General features: G+C 47.7%; 8 non-coding genes across 8 annotated transcripts; all 8 read left to right on the forward strand.

Moving 5' to 3' along the window:
* Positions 1-2874: 2874 nt before the first annotated feature.
* Trnap-agg (transfer RNA proline (anticodon AGG)) lies at positions 2875-2946 on the forward strand. The gene has a single exon. It is a non-coding gene; the product is annotated as a tRNA-Pro (tRNA).
* Positions 2947-3137: 191 nt separating this feature from the next.
* On the forward strand, positions 3138-3209 carry Trnap-agg (transfer RNA proline (anticodon AGG)). Its single transcript has one exon. It is a non-coding gene; the product is annotated as a tRNA-Pro (tRNA).
* A 190-nt stretch (positions 3210-3399) lies between these two features.
* On the forward strand, positions 3400-3471 carry Trnap-agg (transfer RNA proline (anticodon AGG)). The gene has a single exon. It is a non-coding gene; the product is annotated as a tRNA-Pro (tRNA).
* Positions 3472-3662: 191 nt separating this feature from the next.
* On the forward strand, positions 3663-3734 carry Trnap-agg (transfer RNA proline (anticodon AGG)). Its single transcript has one exon. It is a non-coding gene; the product is annotated as a tRNA-Pro (tRNA).
* A 190-nt stretch (positions 3735-3924) lies between these two features.
* Trnap-agg (transfer RNA proline (anticodon AGG)) lies at positions 3925-3996 on the forward strand. The gene has a single exon. It is a non-coding gene; the product is annotated as a tRNA-Pro (tRNA).
* A 195-nt stretch (positions 3997-4191) lies between these two features.
* On the forward strand, positions 4192-4262 carry Trnap-agg (transfer RNA proline (anticodon AGG)). Its single transcript has one exon. It is a non-coding gene; the product is annotated as a tRNA-Pro (tRNA).
* Positions 4263-9414: 5152 nt separating this feature from the next.
* Trnap-agg (transfer RNA proline (anticodon AGG)) lies at positions 9415-9486 on the forward strand. The gene has a single exon. It is a non-coding gene; the product is annotated as a tRNA-Pro (tRNA).
* Positions 9487-14657: 5171 nt separating this feature from the next.
* On the forward strand, positions 14658-14729 carry Trnap-agg (transfer RNA proline (anticodon AGG)). Its single transcript has one exon. It is a non-coding gene; the product is annotated as a tRNA-Pro (tRNA).
* Positions 14730-17132: the final 2403 nt, after the last annotated feature.

Below are 17132 nucleotides of genomic sequence, written 5' to 3' on the forward strand. Positions count from 1 at the left end.
TGTTTCATTGCAGTTAGTACCAGCATGCCACAGTTATATCGTTAAACATGTGTCATTCAGTGACCATTGTTTGGTGTTAGTCACATTTGGGACGCGCAAAGAGGCTTCACGCTTTAATTGGAAGATGTGGCTATTTAATGACAAGCTGCTACATAATGAATCGTTCGTTGAGTGCGTAAAGGAAAAGTTCGGACAGCTATTGGCAAGGCATGATGACGTGATAGAGTTGTGGGAGCTTTTTAAAGAAGAAATAAAGATTTGTGCAATAGAAAAAGCTAGTGTGATGAAGTACGAAGAAAGAAAAAAGGAGAAAGAAATACAGCAAGAACTGGACTTTATGTACCGAGTAGAGGCCGATAAACCTGGTACGTTCGCAAAGCAGATCAATGAACTTAAGAGTCAACTGGAGCTTATCGACGAAGATAAGTACAGAGGAGCGGTGATCCGAGCAAGGGCGGACAAGCTATGGCTCGGCGAAACGCCCACGAAGCGAGCCTTTGCAGACGAAAAGGCTCACGCAAGGCAAAACGTAATTCGGAAAATAAGTTATAAGAATGAAGTCACCGACGAACAAGCTAAAATACACAGAGCGTTCCTCGAGCACTATAGCGAACTATTTCGAAGAAGTAACGATGTCCCGGAAGAATTCGAACGCGAGTTCCTGGCCAACATGGCAAAACTAGATGACGTAGACCGTGAATATCTGGAAGAACCGATCAGCCAAAAAGAAGTTGAAGATGCCGTTGAGGATTTAGCTCGGGGGAAGTCTCCTGGACCTGATGGGTTGGGAGCGGCTTTCTATAAGGCCTTCAGAAAACATGTGAGCCTCATTTTATTTTTGGTATTTAGTGAGGCGTATAGGCGAAAATATGCACCCCCGTCATTTGGGCGGTCGCATATAGTACTCATTCCCAAGACGGAAGACTCAGAAAAATTGCTGTCAGTTGGGTCTTACCGCCCAATAGCGCTGACTAACGTTGATTATAAAATCTTTACTAAGATCTTGGCAAAGAGGTTACAGCGAGTTATAACACGAATTGTAGGACCACATCAGACGTGCGGAATCAAAGGAAGATCAATCTACACAAATATTCACATTGCTAGAACCATTCTGGAATGCTGTGATGCGTGGGGTGAACATGTAGCATTGCTTCAACTTGATCTGCAAAAGGCGTTTGATCGTGTATCACATAACGTTCTTTTTTCAGTTCTTCAGTATGTAAATGTTGGCTCGGTGCTCTTCGATGGAGTAAAGATGTGCTATGCTAATTGTACCGCTAACCTTATAATAAATAAGGAAGTAGGCGAGAGCTTTCACGTACGCTCAAGTGTGCGCCAGGGATGCCCTTTAAGTCCTCTACTATTTGCGTTGTACCTAGCCATTCTGCAGAAAGATCCTTTATAACAAAAGTATTGTAGGTTTTCGTTTACAGTCAACGGAAGTAAAGCTGCTTACATACGCGGATGATATTGCTTTGTTTTGTAGCGATAAAGAAAGTGTCGCGACCGCGGTAAAGGACGCTTTATCTTTTTGTAAAATGACTGGTAGCGTGATAAACTTTGATAAGTGTTTAGGGGTGTGGCATGGAACATGGCAAAGCACCCCACCCATCTTTTTGAATGTGAAGTGGACCGTTGCGCCGACAAAGTATCTCGGGGTGCCGCTTGAGCACTATAAAGAGGCGGGGCAATTCTGGGAAAGTGAAACAATGAAGGTGCAAGAAAAAGCAGCTAAATGGGGTGGTCGTAGTCTTTCGATGTTTGCCCGCGCGACGGTCTGCAACCTGTTTGCCGTTGCCAAAGTGTGCTATGTATTGCAAGCATTGTGTATTACTAGAGTTCGCGTGCAACGTTTGCATCGGGTGCTGGCAGTGTACGTATGGGGATCCAATTGGGAGCGAACGAGTCGAACAAACTTATTTCGATCTGTCAAAACAGGGGGGCTTGGACTGGCGCATCTGTTCTTGAAGCAGATAGTGTGTCGTTTTGCCTTTTTAAGAGACCAAAAAGACCCTTTCCTGGTTAGAGTGATGCAATTGAGACTAGGTACGGCCCTTCCTGAATTCATTGTATCTAGCAGTGTTAACAGTGGCTCTATGAGTGGATATTTGAAAGAAGTGATATGGGCATTCCGGTTTCTGAAGGTGCGCTTCTCAATGGAGTACCTCAGCCACGTTCCCAAAAAACGTCTCTATAAAGATCTAATTGACGTGGTATTGCCAGTGCCGCTGTATAGATCGATGTTCACTGTGGGTAGTGAAAGAAACGTCCTAAAAAGGGTAAAACGTATGCCTGTCAGGCCATCGGCAAAGTCTTTCTTTTTTCAGCTGCATTCCAATACACTAACTGTAAAACCGTGGCTTCAGGAAAGAGGTATTTTTATCCCCTGGTCTGTGGATTGTTTACTATGCCACAAGGAAGAGACAATTGAACACGTATTCATAGACTGCTGGGACGCCGTTTTCCACTGGGACGTCATGCAGCGAACTATAAAAAAGACTTGCCCATAACACCGTATGGCATCCGTTTTCTCCCGACGGAAAATGAAGGAGGAGTGCCATACGACATGTTTATGCTATTAGGGTTGCACAGCCTGTGGCGCACCCGAATGGCTGTTAGACACGCTGACATAAATGTTCGAAGTACTCGTGAATATTTTATTGAAAGTGTCTGTTACATAAAAGAAGTGTTCGATGCGCAAAACGAAAAGCCAGAATGGATTAGTGTGTTAAACGAGCTTGCGAACCTTAGGCGGTTTTAAAATCTCGTGCACACCAAAGACTGGTGGGCACTTTTACCAATTGTGAAGTGTCGAAATTCTGTATGTATTTTGCAAAAGGCAATAAAGAAAAAAAAAAAAAAAAAAAAAAAAGTGGCTCGTTGGTCTAGGGGTATGATTCTCGCTTAGGGTGCGAGAGGTCCCGGGTTCAAATCCCGCACGAGCCCGTTTCTGTTTTTTTTTTTGCACAGATAACGCCACTGCACCGTGGTGAGCGCTCTCTTAGACAAGTTTCTGCACAACCAGCCTCGACGACAGGATTCATAACAAGCGTAAGGCGGCTCTTCTTTCTTTGTTGTTGCAGAAAGGCACTGAAAACGGTGATCAGTGCGTTACTTTCTCACACCTAGGCAACGGTGGCTCGTTGGTCTAGGGGTATGATTCTCGCTTAGGGTGCGAGAGGTCCCGGGTTCAAATCCCGCACGAGCCCGTTTCTGTTTTTTTTTTGCACAGATAACGCCACTGCACCGTGGTGAGCGCTCTCTTAGACAAGTTTCTGCACAACCAGCCTCGACGACAGGATTCATAACAAGCGTAAGGCGGCTCTTCTTTCTTTGTTGTTGCAGAAAGGCACTGAAAACGGTGATCAGTGCGTTACTTTCTCACACCTAGGCAACGGTGGCTCGTTGGTCTAGGGGTATGATTCTCGCTTAGGGTGCGAGAGGTCCCGGGTTCAAATCCCGCACGAGCCCGTTTCTGTTTTTTTTTTTGCACAGATAACGCCACTGCACCGTGGTGAGCGCTCTCTTAGACAAGTTTCTGCACAACCAGCCTCGACGACAGGATTCATAACAAGCGTAAGGCGGCTCTTCTTTCTTTGTTGTTGCAGAAAGGCACTGAAAACGGTGATCAGTGCGTTACTTTCTCACTCCTAAGCAACGGTGGCTCGTTGGTCTAGGGGTATGATTCTCGCTTAGGGTGCAAGAGGTCGCGGGTTCAAACCCCGGACGAGCCCGTTTCTGTTTTTTTTTGGCACAGATAACGGCACTGCACCGTGGTGAGCGCTCTCTTAGATAAGTTTTTGCTCCACCAGCCTCGACGACAGGTTTCATAACAAGCGTAAGGCGGCTCTTCTTTCTTTGTTGTTGCAGCAAGGCACTGAAAACGGTGATCAGTGCGTTGCTTTCTCACACCTAAGCAACGGTGGCTCGTTGGTCTAGGGGTATGATTCTCGCTTAGGGTGCGAGAGGTCCCGGGTTCAAATCCCGGACGAGCCCGTTTCTGTTTGTTTTTTTTTTTTGCACAGATAACGGCACTGCACCGTGGTGAGCGCTCTCTTAGATAAGTTTTTGCTCCACCAGCCTCGACGACAGGTTTCATAACAAGCGTAAGGCGGCTCTTCTTCTTTGTTGTTGCAGCAAGGCACTGAAAACGGTGATCAGTGCGTTGCTTTCTCACACCTAAGCAACGGTGGCTCGTTGGTCTAGGGTATGATTCTCGCTTAGGGTGCGAGAGGTCCCGGGTTCAAATCCCGGACGAGCCCGTTTCTGTTTTTTTTTTTTTTTTTTTTGCACAGATAACGGCACTGCACCGTGGTGAGCGCTCTCTTAGATAAGTTTTTGCTCCACCAGCCTCGACGACAGGTTTCATAACAAGGGTAAGGCGGCTCTTCTTTCTTTGTTGTTGCAGCAAGGCACTGAAAACGGTGATCAGTGCGTTACTTTCTCACACATAAGCAATGGTGGCTCGTTGGTCTAGAGCGATTCCACTTCCGGCCATCACAGTGAACGGTCGCGGAATGTCTTGCTCCTCAGGAGCGGTTACAGCGGCCCTCGGCCGCGGTTCCCGGTCAACGGAAAAACCTTCTCCGGATTACCAGATGGTTCTACCACAACTGCCTTCAGGTGCAAGTGTTTTGAACACTGTTTTTATTCACGGCGAAGTGAAAGCTCGGCCTTACCGTGTCGAGCATTTCAGGGATGCGCTTTCGCGACTCATGCTGCTGTCGGAAGTGGTGGCCGTCGGGGCCTATCAGATGAATCATGTGTGGGCCGTAACTTTTTCGAACGAGGCGGCCAAAAAGAAGATATTGGACACAGAAGGATTCCTTGTCAAGGAACACCGTTGCGTAGTCATTGACCCGTGCAACCAGGGTGTCAGGCTCAAGCTCTTCTGGCTGTTGCATGGTGTTCCTGACGAAGACGTGAGAACAGCCTTGGCACCGTTCGGAAGAGTAACTGAAGTGACGAGAGAGAAGTGGAGAGTCCAGGGCTGCAACGACAAAGGAACCACGACACGGTCTGTGGTCCTGAAACTCAAGCCCGGAATGACAGCAGACGACCTACCACACCAACTTCGTGTTGCGGAAGACCTGGCTCTCGTCATTGTCCCGGGCAGAGCACCCCTCTGCCTCCGGTGCCGTGGCACTGGACACATTCGACGAGAATGCCGGGTTCCACGCTGTGGGCTGTGTCGTCGCTTTGGCCACGACGAGACCCAGTGCGTGAGGACGTACGCCAACGTTGCAGGCCCAGGCAGGAGCGAGGACTCGTCCGAGCTTCTCATGGATCAAGAGGACGCCGAAGAGGCCGCCAAAGGAGCAGCTGAAGGGGCGGCGGCTCAGTCTGCACCACTGGTTACGAAGACCGCAAAGGTGAACCTGAAGGGGATAGATGAAGGCAATGTGCCGGATTCTGCGCCTCCACCTGCCAAGGTTCACGTGACGGAAGCTGGTGCTGACGTGACGGGCGCGTCGTCAGAAATCACCCCACCTCCGACCAAAGTGGCTGACGAGCCAGTTAGCGTCAGTGAGGACATGGACCTGACTTCCGACGCTAAGGGCGCCGGAAAGCGGTTGCGTGACGATGTTGAGGACCACAGCCAAAACACCGACGGCGTGGATACCGAAGGACCGACACCAAAAACACCGACAGTCCGACGGTCGACGCTGAAGGTCAAGCCCAACGTGCCGCCAGACAGACGGCCGTCACATGCGCCGCCTCCGCCTTAGCGGAGGTAGTGCCCCGGAAAGAACTTTCCGCACCCGATCTTTGATCGGGAGTGATTCTACGAGGACGTCGTTTTGCAGTTGTCGCCTTCAAAGAGCAACACCAAGCATCAGTGTATACAACAGCCGCTATGTTTCCTCGAACCGTGTGAGTAGGGGCCCACCTTAATTGCAGCTAACACAATGGCAAACGAAATTAACATCACCACTCCGCTTCGTTTGGCGACATTAAACGTCAGAGGGCTGTCACAGCGGCGAAGACAATGTCAGATTAGCCGCATGCTATTAGAAAAAGACATTGATTTGATGGCAGTCCAAGAAACAAAAATTGAATCAGAGGAAAAAACGGATCGATTGGCAGAAATTTTCAGAACGAATTACAACGTATGCGTTTGCCATGCGAATGGTACTTCTGGTGGCTGCCTTCTTTTTATTAGAAACAGTATTGGGATAACAGAGCAGCAAGTTACTTCATGTCAGGGAGGGCGTATGCTTATTTGTGATTTTTCTTTTTCTGGACTGCTTTGGCGGGCGGTGTGTGTATATGCACCTAATAATGCTTGTGAACGCGAAGAATTTTTTGTTTACCTGAGGTCTTTCTTGGTGTGTGAAAGGCACGTTCTAGTGTTTGGCGACTTTAATTGTGTGTGCCGGCCGATAGATAGATCGAAAAAGCTGCTCAGTCAAGATAGAAGCGCAACTGTTCTGCATGAAATTTTGTGTGAAGTTGATCTGGAGGATGTTGGAAGTGTTCTTGGTTCTGACAGTGATGTGCAATATACGCATTTTCAAGGAGACTGCCACTCGAGGTTAGACCGTATCTATGTCCCTTTTCTCTTAGTTCCGCTCCTTTCTAGCTACAGTGTCGAATGCATCAGTTTCACTGACCATTGCTTGGTAATGGTTACGATAGGTACGAAAAGCAAAGAGAAAAAATTTAATTGGCACTTATGGAAACTTAATGACAATTTATTGCAGGATGAATTGTTTCTACGAAGAATAAAAGAGAAATTAGAAAATGTTCTCCTTCAAATGCGGAAAATGTTGTAGAAGCTTGGGAACTGTTTAAAACCGAAGCGAAAATAATTGCTTTAGAGAGAGCATGCGTGTTGCGGCACAAACAAAAGCAAGAAGAACGTCAACTGCAGTGCACGTTAGCATACCTTTTGAACATGGAAAGAGGCGCGGCTGGTACATTTGTAAGCGATATCAAAGAACTTAAAGCGAAACTTGAAGTCATTGATGAAGAGAGATATCGCGGCGCCGTTTTGAGAGCACGCGCAGAACGAGTATGGTTGGGTGAAACGCCCACCAAGTGAGCGCTAAGTGATGAGAAGAGACACGAATTGAGTAAGGAAATAAAAGAAATAGTTTATCAAGGGCAGCTTACAAACGACAAGGAAATGATAGAACGTGCTTTTGTGGACCACTATAGTACGCTGCTAAGCAAGAGAGCAAGCGATATCTCGGCGTTTAAAAGTGATTATTTGCCTCTGGCGAATTGGTGAACTTAAGGAAGCTCTTGAAAGGCCTATTTCTGTAGAAGAAATTGAAAAGGCTATCGATGACCTCAGTGCAAGAAAATCGCCTGGACCAGATGGTCTTGGGGCAGCGATATATAAAATTTTCAAGGTTGAAGTAGCACAGGCTCTGTATCGCGTCATAACGAAGTGTTATGAACAAAAATGGACGCCTCCTTCCTTCCGACAGACACATGTGGTACTTATACCTAAAGTTACTGACCCCATAAAGCTTCAATCAGTAGAGGCCTACCGACCAATAAGTTTAGCTAACATTGATTATAAAGTATTCATGAAGGTGCTCGCCCAACGTCTTCAGAGTGTAGTGAAATCCCTAGTAGGTACACATCAGACATGCGGTATAAAAGGTAGGACTATTTTCACAAATATACACACAGCGCGAAGCATACTTGAATGCTTGCGATTTGATGCAAGATCGTGTAGCTATGCTACAACTGGATTTAGCCAAAGCTTTTGACAGGGTGTCGCACGAGATCCTGTTTCTGCTTCTTGAATACATGAATGCCGGAACAGTCATTTTGGATGGGGTGAAAATGGTTGATGATGGTTGTACAACAAACCTAATTATCAACAACAGACTCAGCAGACGAATTCCAGTACTGTCTAGCATAAAACAAGGGTGTCCGATCTCGGCCTTGCTTTTCGCTCTTTATTTAGAACCTTTCTGTTTAAAGATACTTCAGAGCCATAGTATTCGCGGGTACACGTTTTTTGGCAGAGAAATAAAAGTGTTAGCCTATGCTGACGACATAGCAGTGTTCTGTCGCGATAAGCAAAGCATTGCAGAAGTAGTGAAGGAAGCCCAATCTTTTTGTAGTGCTTCTGGTAGTGCCATAAGTTGGCCAAAGTGTTTAGGATTTTGGCACGGGGACTGGCAAGATACGCCAGAATTGTTTTGCAGAATGCAGTGGAGTGTGTTACCCGGCACTTATCTTGGGGTTCCACTCGGCAACTACCGAGAGCCAGTAGAATACTGGACGAATGAGAGGGACAGAATGAAAGAACAAACTAACAAATGGGGAGGCCACAACTTTTCGATGTTTGCAAGAGCCAAAGTGTGTAATGTGTTTTTAGTAGCTAAAGTGTTTTACGTCTTGCAGGTGCTATGCATGAGTCGATCTTCAGTTCAAAAAATACACAGAGTGTTTGCGGAATTTATTTGGGGTTCAGTATGGGAACGCATGAGCAGATTTAATTTGTTTCACTCTTTGCGCAACGGCGGACTCAGTTTAACTCATTTGTTTTTCAAGCAACTTGTGTCGAGATTTGTTTTCTTTCGTGACCAAAGTGATGGGTTTCTGCGCACGGTGATCCAAGTGAGAGTTACGTGACGCTTTGCCCGATTTTGGTATATCGTCGCACGCAGTCAAACCGATGGCACTAAAAGCCTATATGCGTGAAGTTATCACGGCGATTCGTCTTCTAAATGCGAGATTTTCTAGAGAGTACTGGTTTGAAGTGTCACGAAAAAAATTATATAAGGATCTTGTTGACGTTTTTGTACCTATGCCAGTGTATCGTTCTATGTACAACTTAGGGCCTGAACGTGATGTTCTCAAAAGAGTAAGGAATATGCCTGTAAGAGCTAACACAAAATCCTTCTTTTTCAAGCTCCACACTGACACACTGCCGGTTAAGCCATGGCTAAGGAGCAAGGGTTTGTTTGTCCCATGGCCCGTCAATTGCCTTATATGCAATAAGGAAGAAACAATTGAACATATTTTTCTTGACTGCCACGATGCCCGCTTTCTTTGGGACATTCTGCAGCGAACTTTAAAAAAAGGAGCTCCCGATTAGTGCTTTTGGAATAAGGTTCTTGCCATGCGCAGAACCTGACGGTGTGCCGGCGGACATGTTAATGTTATTGTGTATGCAAAGCGTATGGAGAACTCGAATGGCTGTACACAATGCTGATGTACATGCGAGGTCAGCCAGATACTATTTAGTTGAAAATGTTGTTTACACACGGGAAGTGTTGAAAATGCAAAGTGACCCACCGGAATGGCTTCAAGTGTTGGACAGTTTGGCTTCGTTGAAGCCATTTTAACATGACGCTACAGTCTTTTAACGACTGGTTATTTTAATCTCTTATTTATTTGACATGTTGTTTTTGTGTATTTGCCAAGTCGGTAATAAAGAAAAAACATGGCTCGTTGGTCTAGGGGTATGATTCTCGCTTAGGGTGCGAGAGGTCCCGGGTTCAAATCCCGGACGAGCCCGTTTCTGTTTTTTTCTTGGCACAGATAACGGCACTGCACCGTGGTGAGCGCTCTCTTAGATAAGTTTTTGCTCCACCAGCCTCGACGACAGGTTTCACGACAAGCGTAAGGCGGCTCTTCTTTCTTTGTTGTTGCATCAAGGCACTGAAAACGGTGATCAGTGCGTTACTTTCTCACACATAAGCAACGGTGGCTCGTTGGCCTGGATTCTACTTCCGGCCACCGCAGGGAACGAACGTGTGATGACGGGCTCCGTAGGAGCGGCTTCAGCGGCCATGCCTGGCCGCAGTAACAGGGCTACCGAAGAGGAAAGTTCATACCCGGTTGTTTTGCCAGGACTGCCTACAGGGCGTTTCGTTGTAAATACTGTTTTTTATTTTTTGCTCGCCGATATCAGGGCCCGCCCGTATCGGGTCGAGGATTTACGGGACACGTTAGCTCAGCATGAGATGCTCGCCGATGTTATCGCCCTGGGGGCGTATCGGATGAGCCACGTCTGGGCCGTTACTTTTAAGGATTCTGAAGCGGTAACGACGATTGTCAGCGTCGGTGAGCTACTTGTGAAAGGAAACCGTTGCCTGGTGATTGATCCCGCGAACCAGGACGTGCGACTCAAGCTTCACTGGCTGCTAAATAACGTGCCGGACGAAGACGTACGAGCCGCCTTTGCGTGATACGGGAAACTCACCGAAGTTTCCCGGGAGCGCTGGCGTGTGCGGGGTATGTCAGAGAAGGGCTCCACAACGAGGCTCGCCACACTGAAATTGAAAGCAGGCGTGAAGCTCGACGACTTGCCGCACCAGCTCAACGTTAGCGGTGAGTTGGCGCTTGTCGTCGTACCAGGTAGGCCTCCGTTATGCCTTCGCTGTCGTAATACGGGCCACATCCGTAAAGATTGTCGGGTCCCACGTTGCGGAGCCTGCCGACGGTTCGGCCACGAAGACGACCAATGTGCCCGCACTTATGCGAGCATCGCGGGCCCCGGTACAAGTGAAGACTCATCTGAGCTGCTAATGGACGAGGCGGACGCAGAGGATGCAGCCCGTGAAACTGGGCAACCAGCGACGCGGGATCGGCCTACGTTGACGCCACTGACGAAGCAGAGTGCGACGACGTCCAATGCAGTAGCGGCGGCCGTACAAGTGCAACGTGAGGTTCAGCCGGAATACGACGGCACGCTAGAGGATAAGACGACAGCTGCGGACAAAACTCCCGACAACGTGGAGCCTAGGAACCCCGAGACCATGGACTTCAGCCAGGAGGCTGCCGCCCTGACAGCTGGGAAGCGCTCCCGCGAGGAGTTCGTCAGTAAAAAGCAAGAGCTGGGTGGTGGCAGTGACGAGCCGCCGCCGAAAACCCCAGGAATTCGGTGCTCTACCTTAAAACCGCGGCCCAACTTAGCGGCCGAGACACGGCAGGCGGACAAACCGCCTCCGTAGTCTTGCAGTGTATTCCTGTGCATGTGTGAGTGGGTGCTTGTGGTTTTCTTTCCCGGTTGTGGCGGCAAGTATATCCACTAGACAGTGTGCACGGGTTTTGAACTGCCGGCGAAGGAATGCGTGCCGGTTTTCCCGACGCCTGCGAGCGGACCCGAGGAAGGACGACGCCGTACAGTGCTCCCGGCGGGACCAAGTAGGGTGTTCAATGTATGTCACAGGTCTCTTTGCCTAACGCATGGCGATAAAACTAGACGTAGCGTTACGCGTAGCGACTCTGAATGTCAGGGGCCTTGGTGTACGAAGGCGTCAATGTCAACTTAATCGTCTTCTTGCTGACAACGCGCTGGACATCGTAGCCATCCAAGAGACGAAGATTGACAGCGAAGAATTTACTGAGCGTATGGTGTTCACCTTTCGTGCAGACTTCAATGTCAGTGTTTGCCATTCTGTTGGAACATCGGGTGGGTGCGTCCTGGTTCTCCGCAATAGTTTAGGCATTATCGTGGAGTCAATTTTTTCTTGCCCAAGTGGTCGCCTTCTCGTCGTAGACTTTTCCTTTTCGAAGTTGTGTCGGCGCATTATATGCGTGTATTCACCAAATGTTGACTCTGAACGCAGCGATTTTTTAACCGTCTAGAGTCCTACATTGTTCGTGACAAACTGCTGTTGCTCGTGGGCGATTTGCAACTGTGTGCCGCTGCCGATCGAGTGAAGGGTACGCCTGTGCGTGATAGGAGCGCACAATTGTTAAATGGTCTGGTTCATGACAATATCTTAGAGGATATTGGCAGCATATTCACCTACGGGAACAGACCGCAATACACGCACTTTCAACGAGATAGCCATGCCAGACTAGATAGGATTTACGCATCCGTTGAGCTTCGCACCCCTTTGCACAGATTACAAAGTTGAACCTGTGGCTTTTAGCGATCATTGCCTGGTGATCGGCAAGTTTTGGTGCGAAAGAAAGGAGTACGCGCTTCAACTGGAATCTCTGGAAATTCAACGCTAAACTTTTGGAGGACGAGGGATTTGTAAATGGCATTGCAGATGAGATGCAGAAGCTGCTCGAGGAGCGGTCCAGTATCTTTGCGGTTCAGTGGGAAGACTTCAAAAAGTGGCTAAAAAGTAAAGCCATAGAAAAGAGCTGCTTCAACCGACACAAAGAAAAGCAAGAGGAAAAAGCAGCGCGCGAGCAACTGCAGTTCTTAATAAGCATGGAGAGTACCGAGCCTGGGAAGTATACGAAAGATATTAAGGATGTGAAAAGCCAGCTTGAAAGAATAGACACTGAAAGGTATAAATCAGTATAAATAAAAGGTATAATACGCGCAAGAGCACAGAAACTGTGGGCCGGTGAAACACGAACGAAGCGAGCTTTAACAGATGAAAAACGATACGCCTGCCAAAAACAAACCAGGCAGATAAGAAATGGTGATGAAATTTGAAGCGATGCTAATGTAATCCAGTACGTATTTAAAAAGTACTTCTGCGACCTTCTTGGCCATGCGAGAGAGATGGGTTATGCTTTCTGTTGTGATTTTTTGTCTCTCCTGCCAAGACTTGAAGACGATGTAAAGGAGCGTCTTGAGATGCCCATAACTGAAAACGAAATTGAAGCTGCAATAGAAGACCTACAGACTGGTAAAACTCCAGGACCTGATGGGCTTGGTGCCGTGTTTTACAGGACCTTTAAGCACATAGTCGCTCAGTTACTGTTACGAGTATTGACTGAGGCGTATGAGCGAAAGCAAGTACCACTGTCATTCACCACATCGCACATAGTGTTAATCCCAAAAACAGATGACCCAGAGAAGCGTTTATTGGTGGGGTCCTATCGCCCGATCAGCCTCACCAACGTTGATTACAAAATATACATGAAAGTCCTAGCGAAGAGATTACAGGGCGTGATAACGAAATAGCTTGGACCGCATCAGACTTGCGGAATCAAGGGACGAAGCATTGCCACGAATGTACCCGTCGCACGTACGGTATTGGAATGCTGTGATGCGCTGGGGGATCGAATTGCAATGATGCAACTAGATCTGGCAAAAGCCTTTGATCGCGTCTCACATGATGTTATTTTTTGCATATTAGAGCACGCTAACGTAGGACAGGTGATCATAGAAGGCGTCAGAATGGCGTATGCAAAGTGCACTACGCGCATCATTGTAAATGGTGACCTCTCAGACAAGCTGGTAGTGCGTTCGTCAGTAAGGCAGGGATTCCCACTGTCGCCCCTTCGGTTTGCGGCATACCTAGAGCCACTCTATGTTTGGCTGTAATCAAAAGTGAACGCATCTCAGGCTTTCGTTTAGAATCAGCGCATGTCAAAATTTTCGCTTATGCGGACAACATTGCAGTATTCTGTTCGAACAGAGACAGTATTACTGAAGTGATCAGCACGGTTGATGAACTTTGCAAGCAAACGGGGTGTCTGATAAACTGGGATAAGAGCTCTGGTTTTTGGCATGGTGACTGGGAAACGATGCCCGATCATTTCGCGCGAGTGCGATGGTCTTGTCTGCCAACGCAGTATCTCGGTGTCCCCCTTCAGTGTTATCGAGAACCAAGTGAATGTTGGAATGAGCAAGTGTCAAGGGCGAGGGAGAAAGCCGATGCATGGCAGGGGAGTCAGTTATCAATGTTTTCGCGCGCCTCCGTCTGCAACCTTTTCCTTGTATTCAAAATATGGTACATTATGAACGTTTTGTGTACAACACGGACCAGTATTCAAAAGATGCACCACGTTTTTGCAGTTTTTATTTGGGCGTCTATCTGGGAGAGAACCAGTCGTACCAACTTGTTTCTTTCTGTTAAGGTGGGAGGGCTTGGACTTGTGCACTTATTTCTACGTCAAGTTGTGTCGCGTTTTATATTCCTCCGTGATCAAAGGGATACTTTTCTGAGGACTGCTATCCAAGTGAGGTTGCAGAGACATCTCCCATAAATCGTTGTTTCATCGTGTGAGAGTATGTATGGGGCTATCAGTGGGTACATGCGAGAGGTTGTACTTTCTTTCCGGCTATTGCATGTGCTTTTTTCTATTGAGTACTTGTGCAATGTTTCGAAACAAAATCTGTATAAGAATCTTGTGGACACAATGTTGGCGATTCCTATTTATCGTTTACCTCACCGTGGAGGCCCAGGGCAAGATGTTCTGAAGCGAGTTAAGAGAATGCCGGTTAAGCCATCTCTGAAATCCTTTTTCTTTAAGTTACACTTCCTGTTAAGACGTGGCTCCATGAAAATGGTATTTTCGTCCCATGGACGATTAACTGCCTGCTATGCAAAAAGCCTGAGACAGTAGAGCATGTGTTCCTTGACTGCTGGGACCCAATTTTTCATTGGGATGTCCTCCAACGAACAGTCAAAAAAGATTTTCCCCTGGATCCATATGGCATCAGGTTCTTGCCCATCGCAAATGAAGCGGAAGTACCATTTGACCTAATCATGCTTTTGGGCCTCCACAGTCTGTGGAAGACGCGAATGCAAGTGCGACATGCAGATGTTAACGTCCGTTCGACGCGCGAAAACTTTATTGAAAGTGTTGTGGCCCTTAGGGAAGTGTATCGGGCGCAAGCTGAACCGCCCGAATGGATCTCTGTCCTCGATGACTTGGCTGTCATGAAGATTTTAATCCCTCCTACGTCAGCCGAAGTAGGCTGATGTTTTTAACATTTGAACTTTTGTTGTTTTGACTTTCACAATCGGCAATAAAGAAAAAAAAGTGGCTCGTTGGCCTAGGGATATGATTCTCGCTTAGGGTGCGAGAGGTCCCGGGTTCAAATCCCGGACGAGCCCATTTCTGTTTTTCTTTTTTTGGCACAGATAACGGCACTGCACCGTGGTGAGCACTCTCTTAGATAAGTTTTTGCTCCACCAGCCTCGACGACAGGTTTCATAACAAGCGTAAGGCGGCTCTTCTTTCTTTGTTGTTGCAGCAAGGCACTGAAAACGGTGATCAGTGCGTTACTTTCTCACACATAAGCAACGGTGGCTCGTTGATCTCGCAGATGATTCATTTTCGGCTGCCTCTTTAGCTTGCTGGGCAGGAACTGGCTGTGTGATTACGGGCGCCTCATTGCACTGTTGCTTGGACTGATCATCTGTCGCTTTGCTACTTTCCTTGTCCTTGGGCGGTTGTGCGATGCCATTGTCTTTTAGATCTAGACGAGACTTGCCGGCACAACTGGTCTCCGCGGCAGAAGGAACATCTCCGGTCGCGTCGAGAACCTCTGTGGCGTCCATTATGTGTTCTTGCACGCATTCATCAGGAGGTCGTGTCCTATGTCGTAACTTGTCGGCGTATGTTACCACACATTCTTCAGCTGTGTGGCCAAAGCGCCGGCAGTCTTCAGAACGTGGAGTTCTGCAGTTGCGACGAATGTGGCCAACCTTGTTTCAGCGGAGACAAAGCGGGGGTCTGCCTGGAATCAGTACAAGGCTCTGCACTCCACAGACAGGTAGGAGATGTGGAACGTCACCCACACCTACTCCGTCAGCAAGAGACAACACCACATCACGATTTAGAGTACGCATTTCTTCCATCTCCGATACTCTCCAGCTTTCTTCTGATATAGATGTCACTTTCCCGTATGCCTGGAGTGAATCTCGAATGTAGGCGTCTTCCAAACGCTCAGGTAGCCATAAAAGCTTCATTTTTACTTCCGTGGGCTCAGGGTCCATGACGATGCAGCGTCTTCCTTTCACTGATAAATCCCCGCACGTGACTAGATTTGATTTTGTCATTGGTGACTTGCACGTCACCATCCACACGTGCGACATCTGAAATTGGCCAATGGAACTTATTTCCTTTAGGTCAATAACATTCCGAAGGGCGTCTCTGAAGTCTTGGGCTCTGTACGGTCGACCAGCTAAGTCAGCATGCAGGAAAACGGAGTCCACAACCAGCTTACCGGTAGGAAGACGAGGTAGCACAATACGGTAGTCATTGCTGCTGGCTGACGCCTGAGCAGCACCTCGGCCAGGGGCCGATAAATCCTTTGGAGCGGAGAACATGAAAAACGCGACCGTTCGGAACGCCGTCTTCTTCTTTCTCCTTCTTCTTTCTTCTCCTTTCTTTCTTCCTTCTTCTTTCTTCTTTCTTCTTCTTTCTTCCTTTCTTTCTTTCCTTCTTCTTTCTTTCTCCTTCTTCTTTCTTCTTTCTCATCTGCTTCACCCAAGCTTCTCGACACGTGCCCTGTGCTGGTAGAGGACAGACGAAGTAACGCGGATGCATCAATTCCGAAGCGCCACGCGACAAACACATCAAAAACAAGGACGGACAGCGAAACGACCAGTACCACAAGAAAAGCACGTCGCCGCAAGACATCGAAACACTCAGGAAAGTGCCGACGATCACGGTCCAGGAGGCCTGGTGGGGGTTCGGAGGGAGCCTCACCATTGCCCTCAAGGACCGACCACATAAATAATTAGGTCTGTATAGTGGTTAGTCACCATGGCGCTGACACAGCAACTTCTCTTCGCAACTTTGAATAAACGGGGCCTTAGGTCTTTGCAGAAACAGGCACAGCTTCGCCGGCTTTTATCTAGTCATCGCCTCGACTTCGTCGCTGTGCAGGAGACGAAGATTGAAAGTGATGACGAAACAGAAAGAGCCTTGCTACCTTTTCTGCCTGAATATAATGTCTGCGTTTCACACGCCCTTGGTTTATCCGCGGGCTGCTTCCTGTTTCTGAAAAAGAGCCTACTTTGGTTCAGCATTTAGCTACCATGTGGACGCTGAAGGCCGATACATATACTGCGATTTTGTGTTGCAGGGTGTGCCATGGCGAATAGTTGACCTCTACGCATTTAATGACGCTGCCAAACGAATTCTTTTATTTGATACTGTGTCTAATCTACTGGACTGTGAACGCTGCATTGTGTTAATGGGAGATTTCAATTGTGTATGTGATTCGAGTGATGGAAGTGGGATTAACATTCAGCGAGACAGGAGTGGCGAAGTTTTGTCTAACGTGATAGAGAATGCAGGGCTCATAGATATAGGAGCGTCGGGACAAGGTTCTTGCTCTTATGCACGAATTCAAGGTCACTCTTACGCCCGCCTTGATCGAATTTATGTCTCTTCATCACTCCTCTCCCGAGGACTGTCTTGTAGTACTATCGCAGTTTCGTTCTCTGATCATTGTATCGTTATCGCAAAAATTCGTGAGAAATCTGTAACATATTTCCGACCACAGT

Source organism: Dermacentor silvarum, chromosome 7, assembly GCF_013339745.2.
Source record: "Dermacentor silvarum isolate Dsil-2018 chromosome 7, BIME_Dsil_1.4, whole genome shotgun sequence".
Lineage (NCBI taxonomy): Eukaryota > Metazoa > Arthropoda > Arachnida > Ixodida > Ixodidae > Dermacentor > Dermacentor silvarum.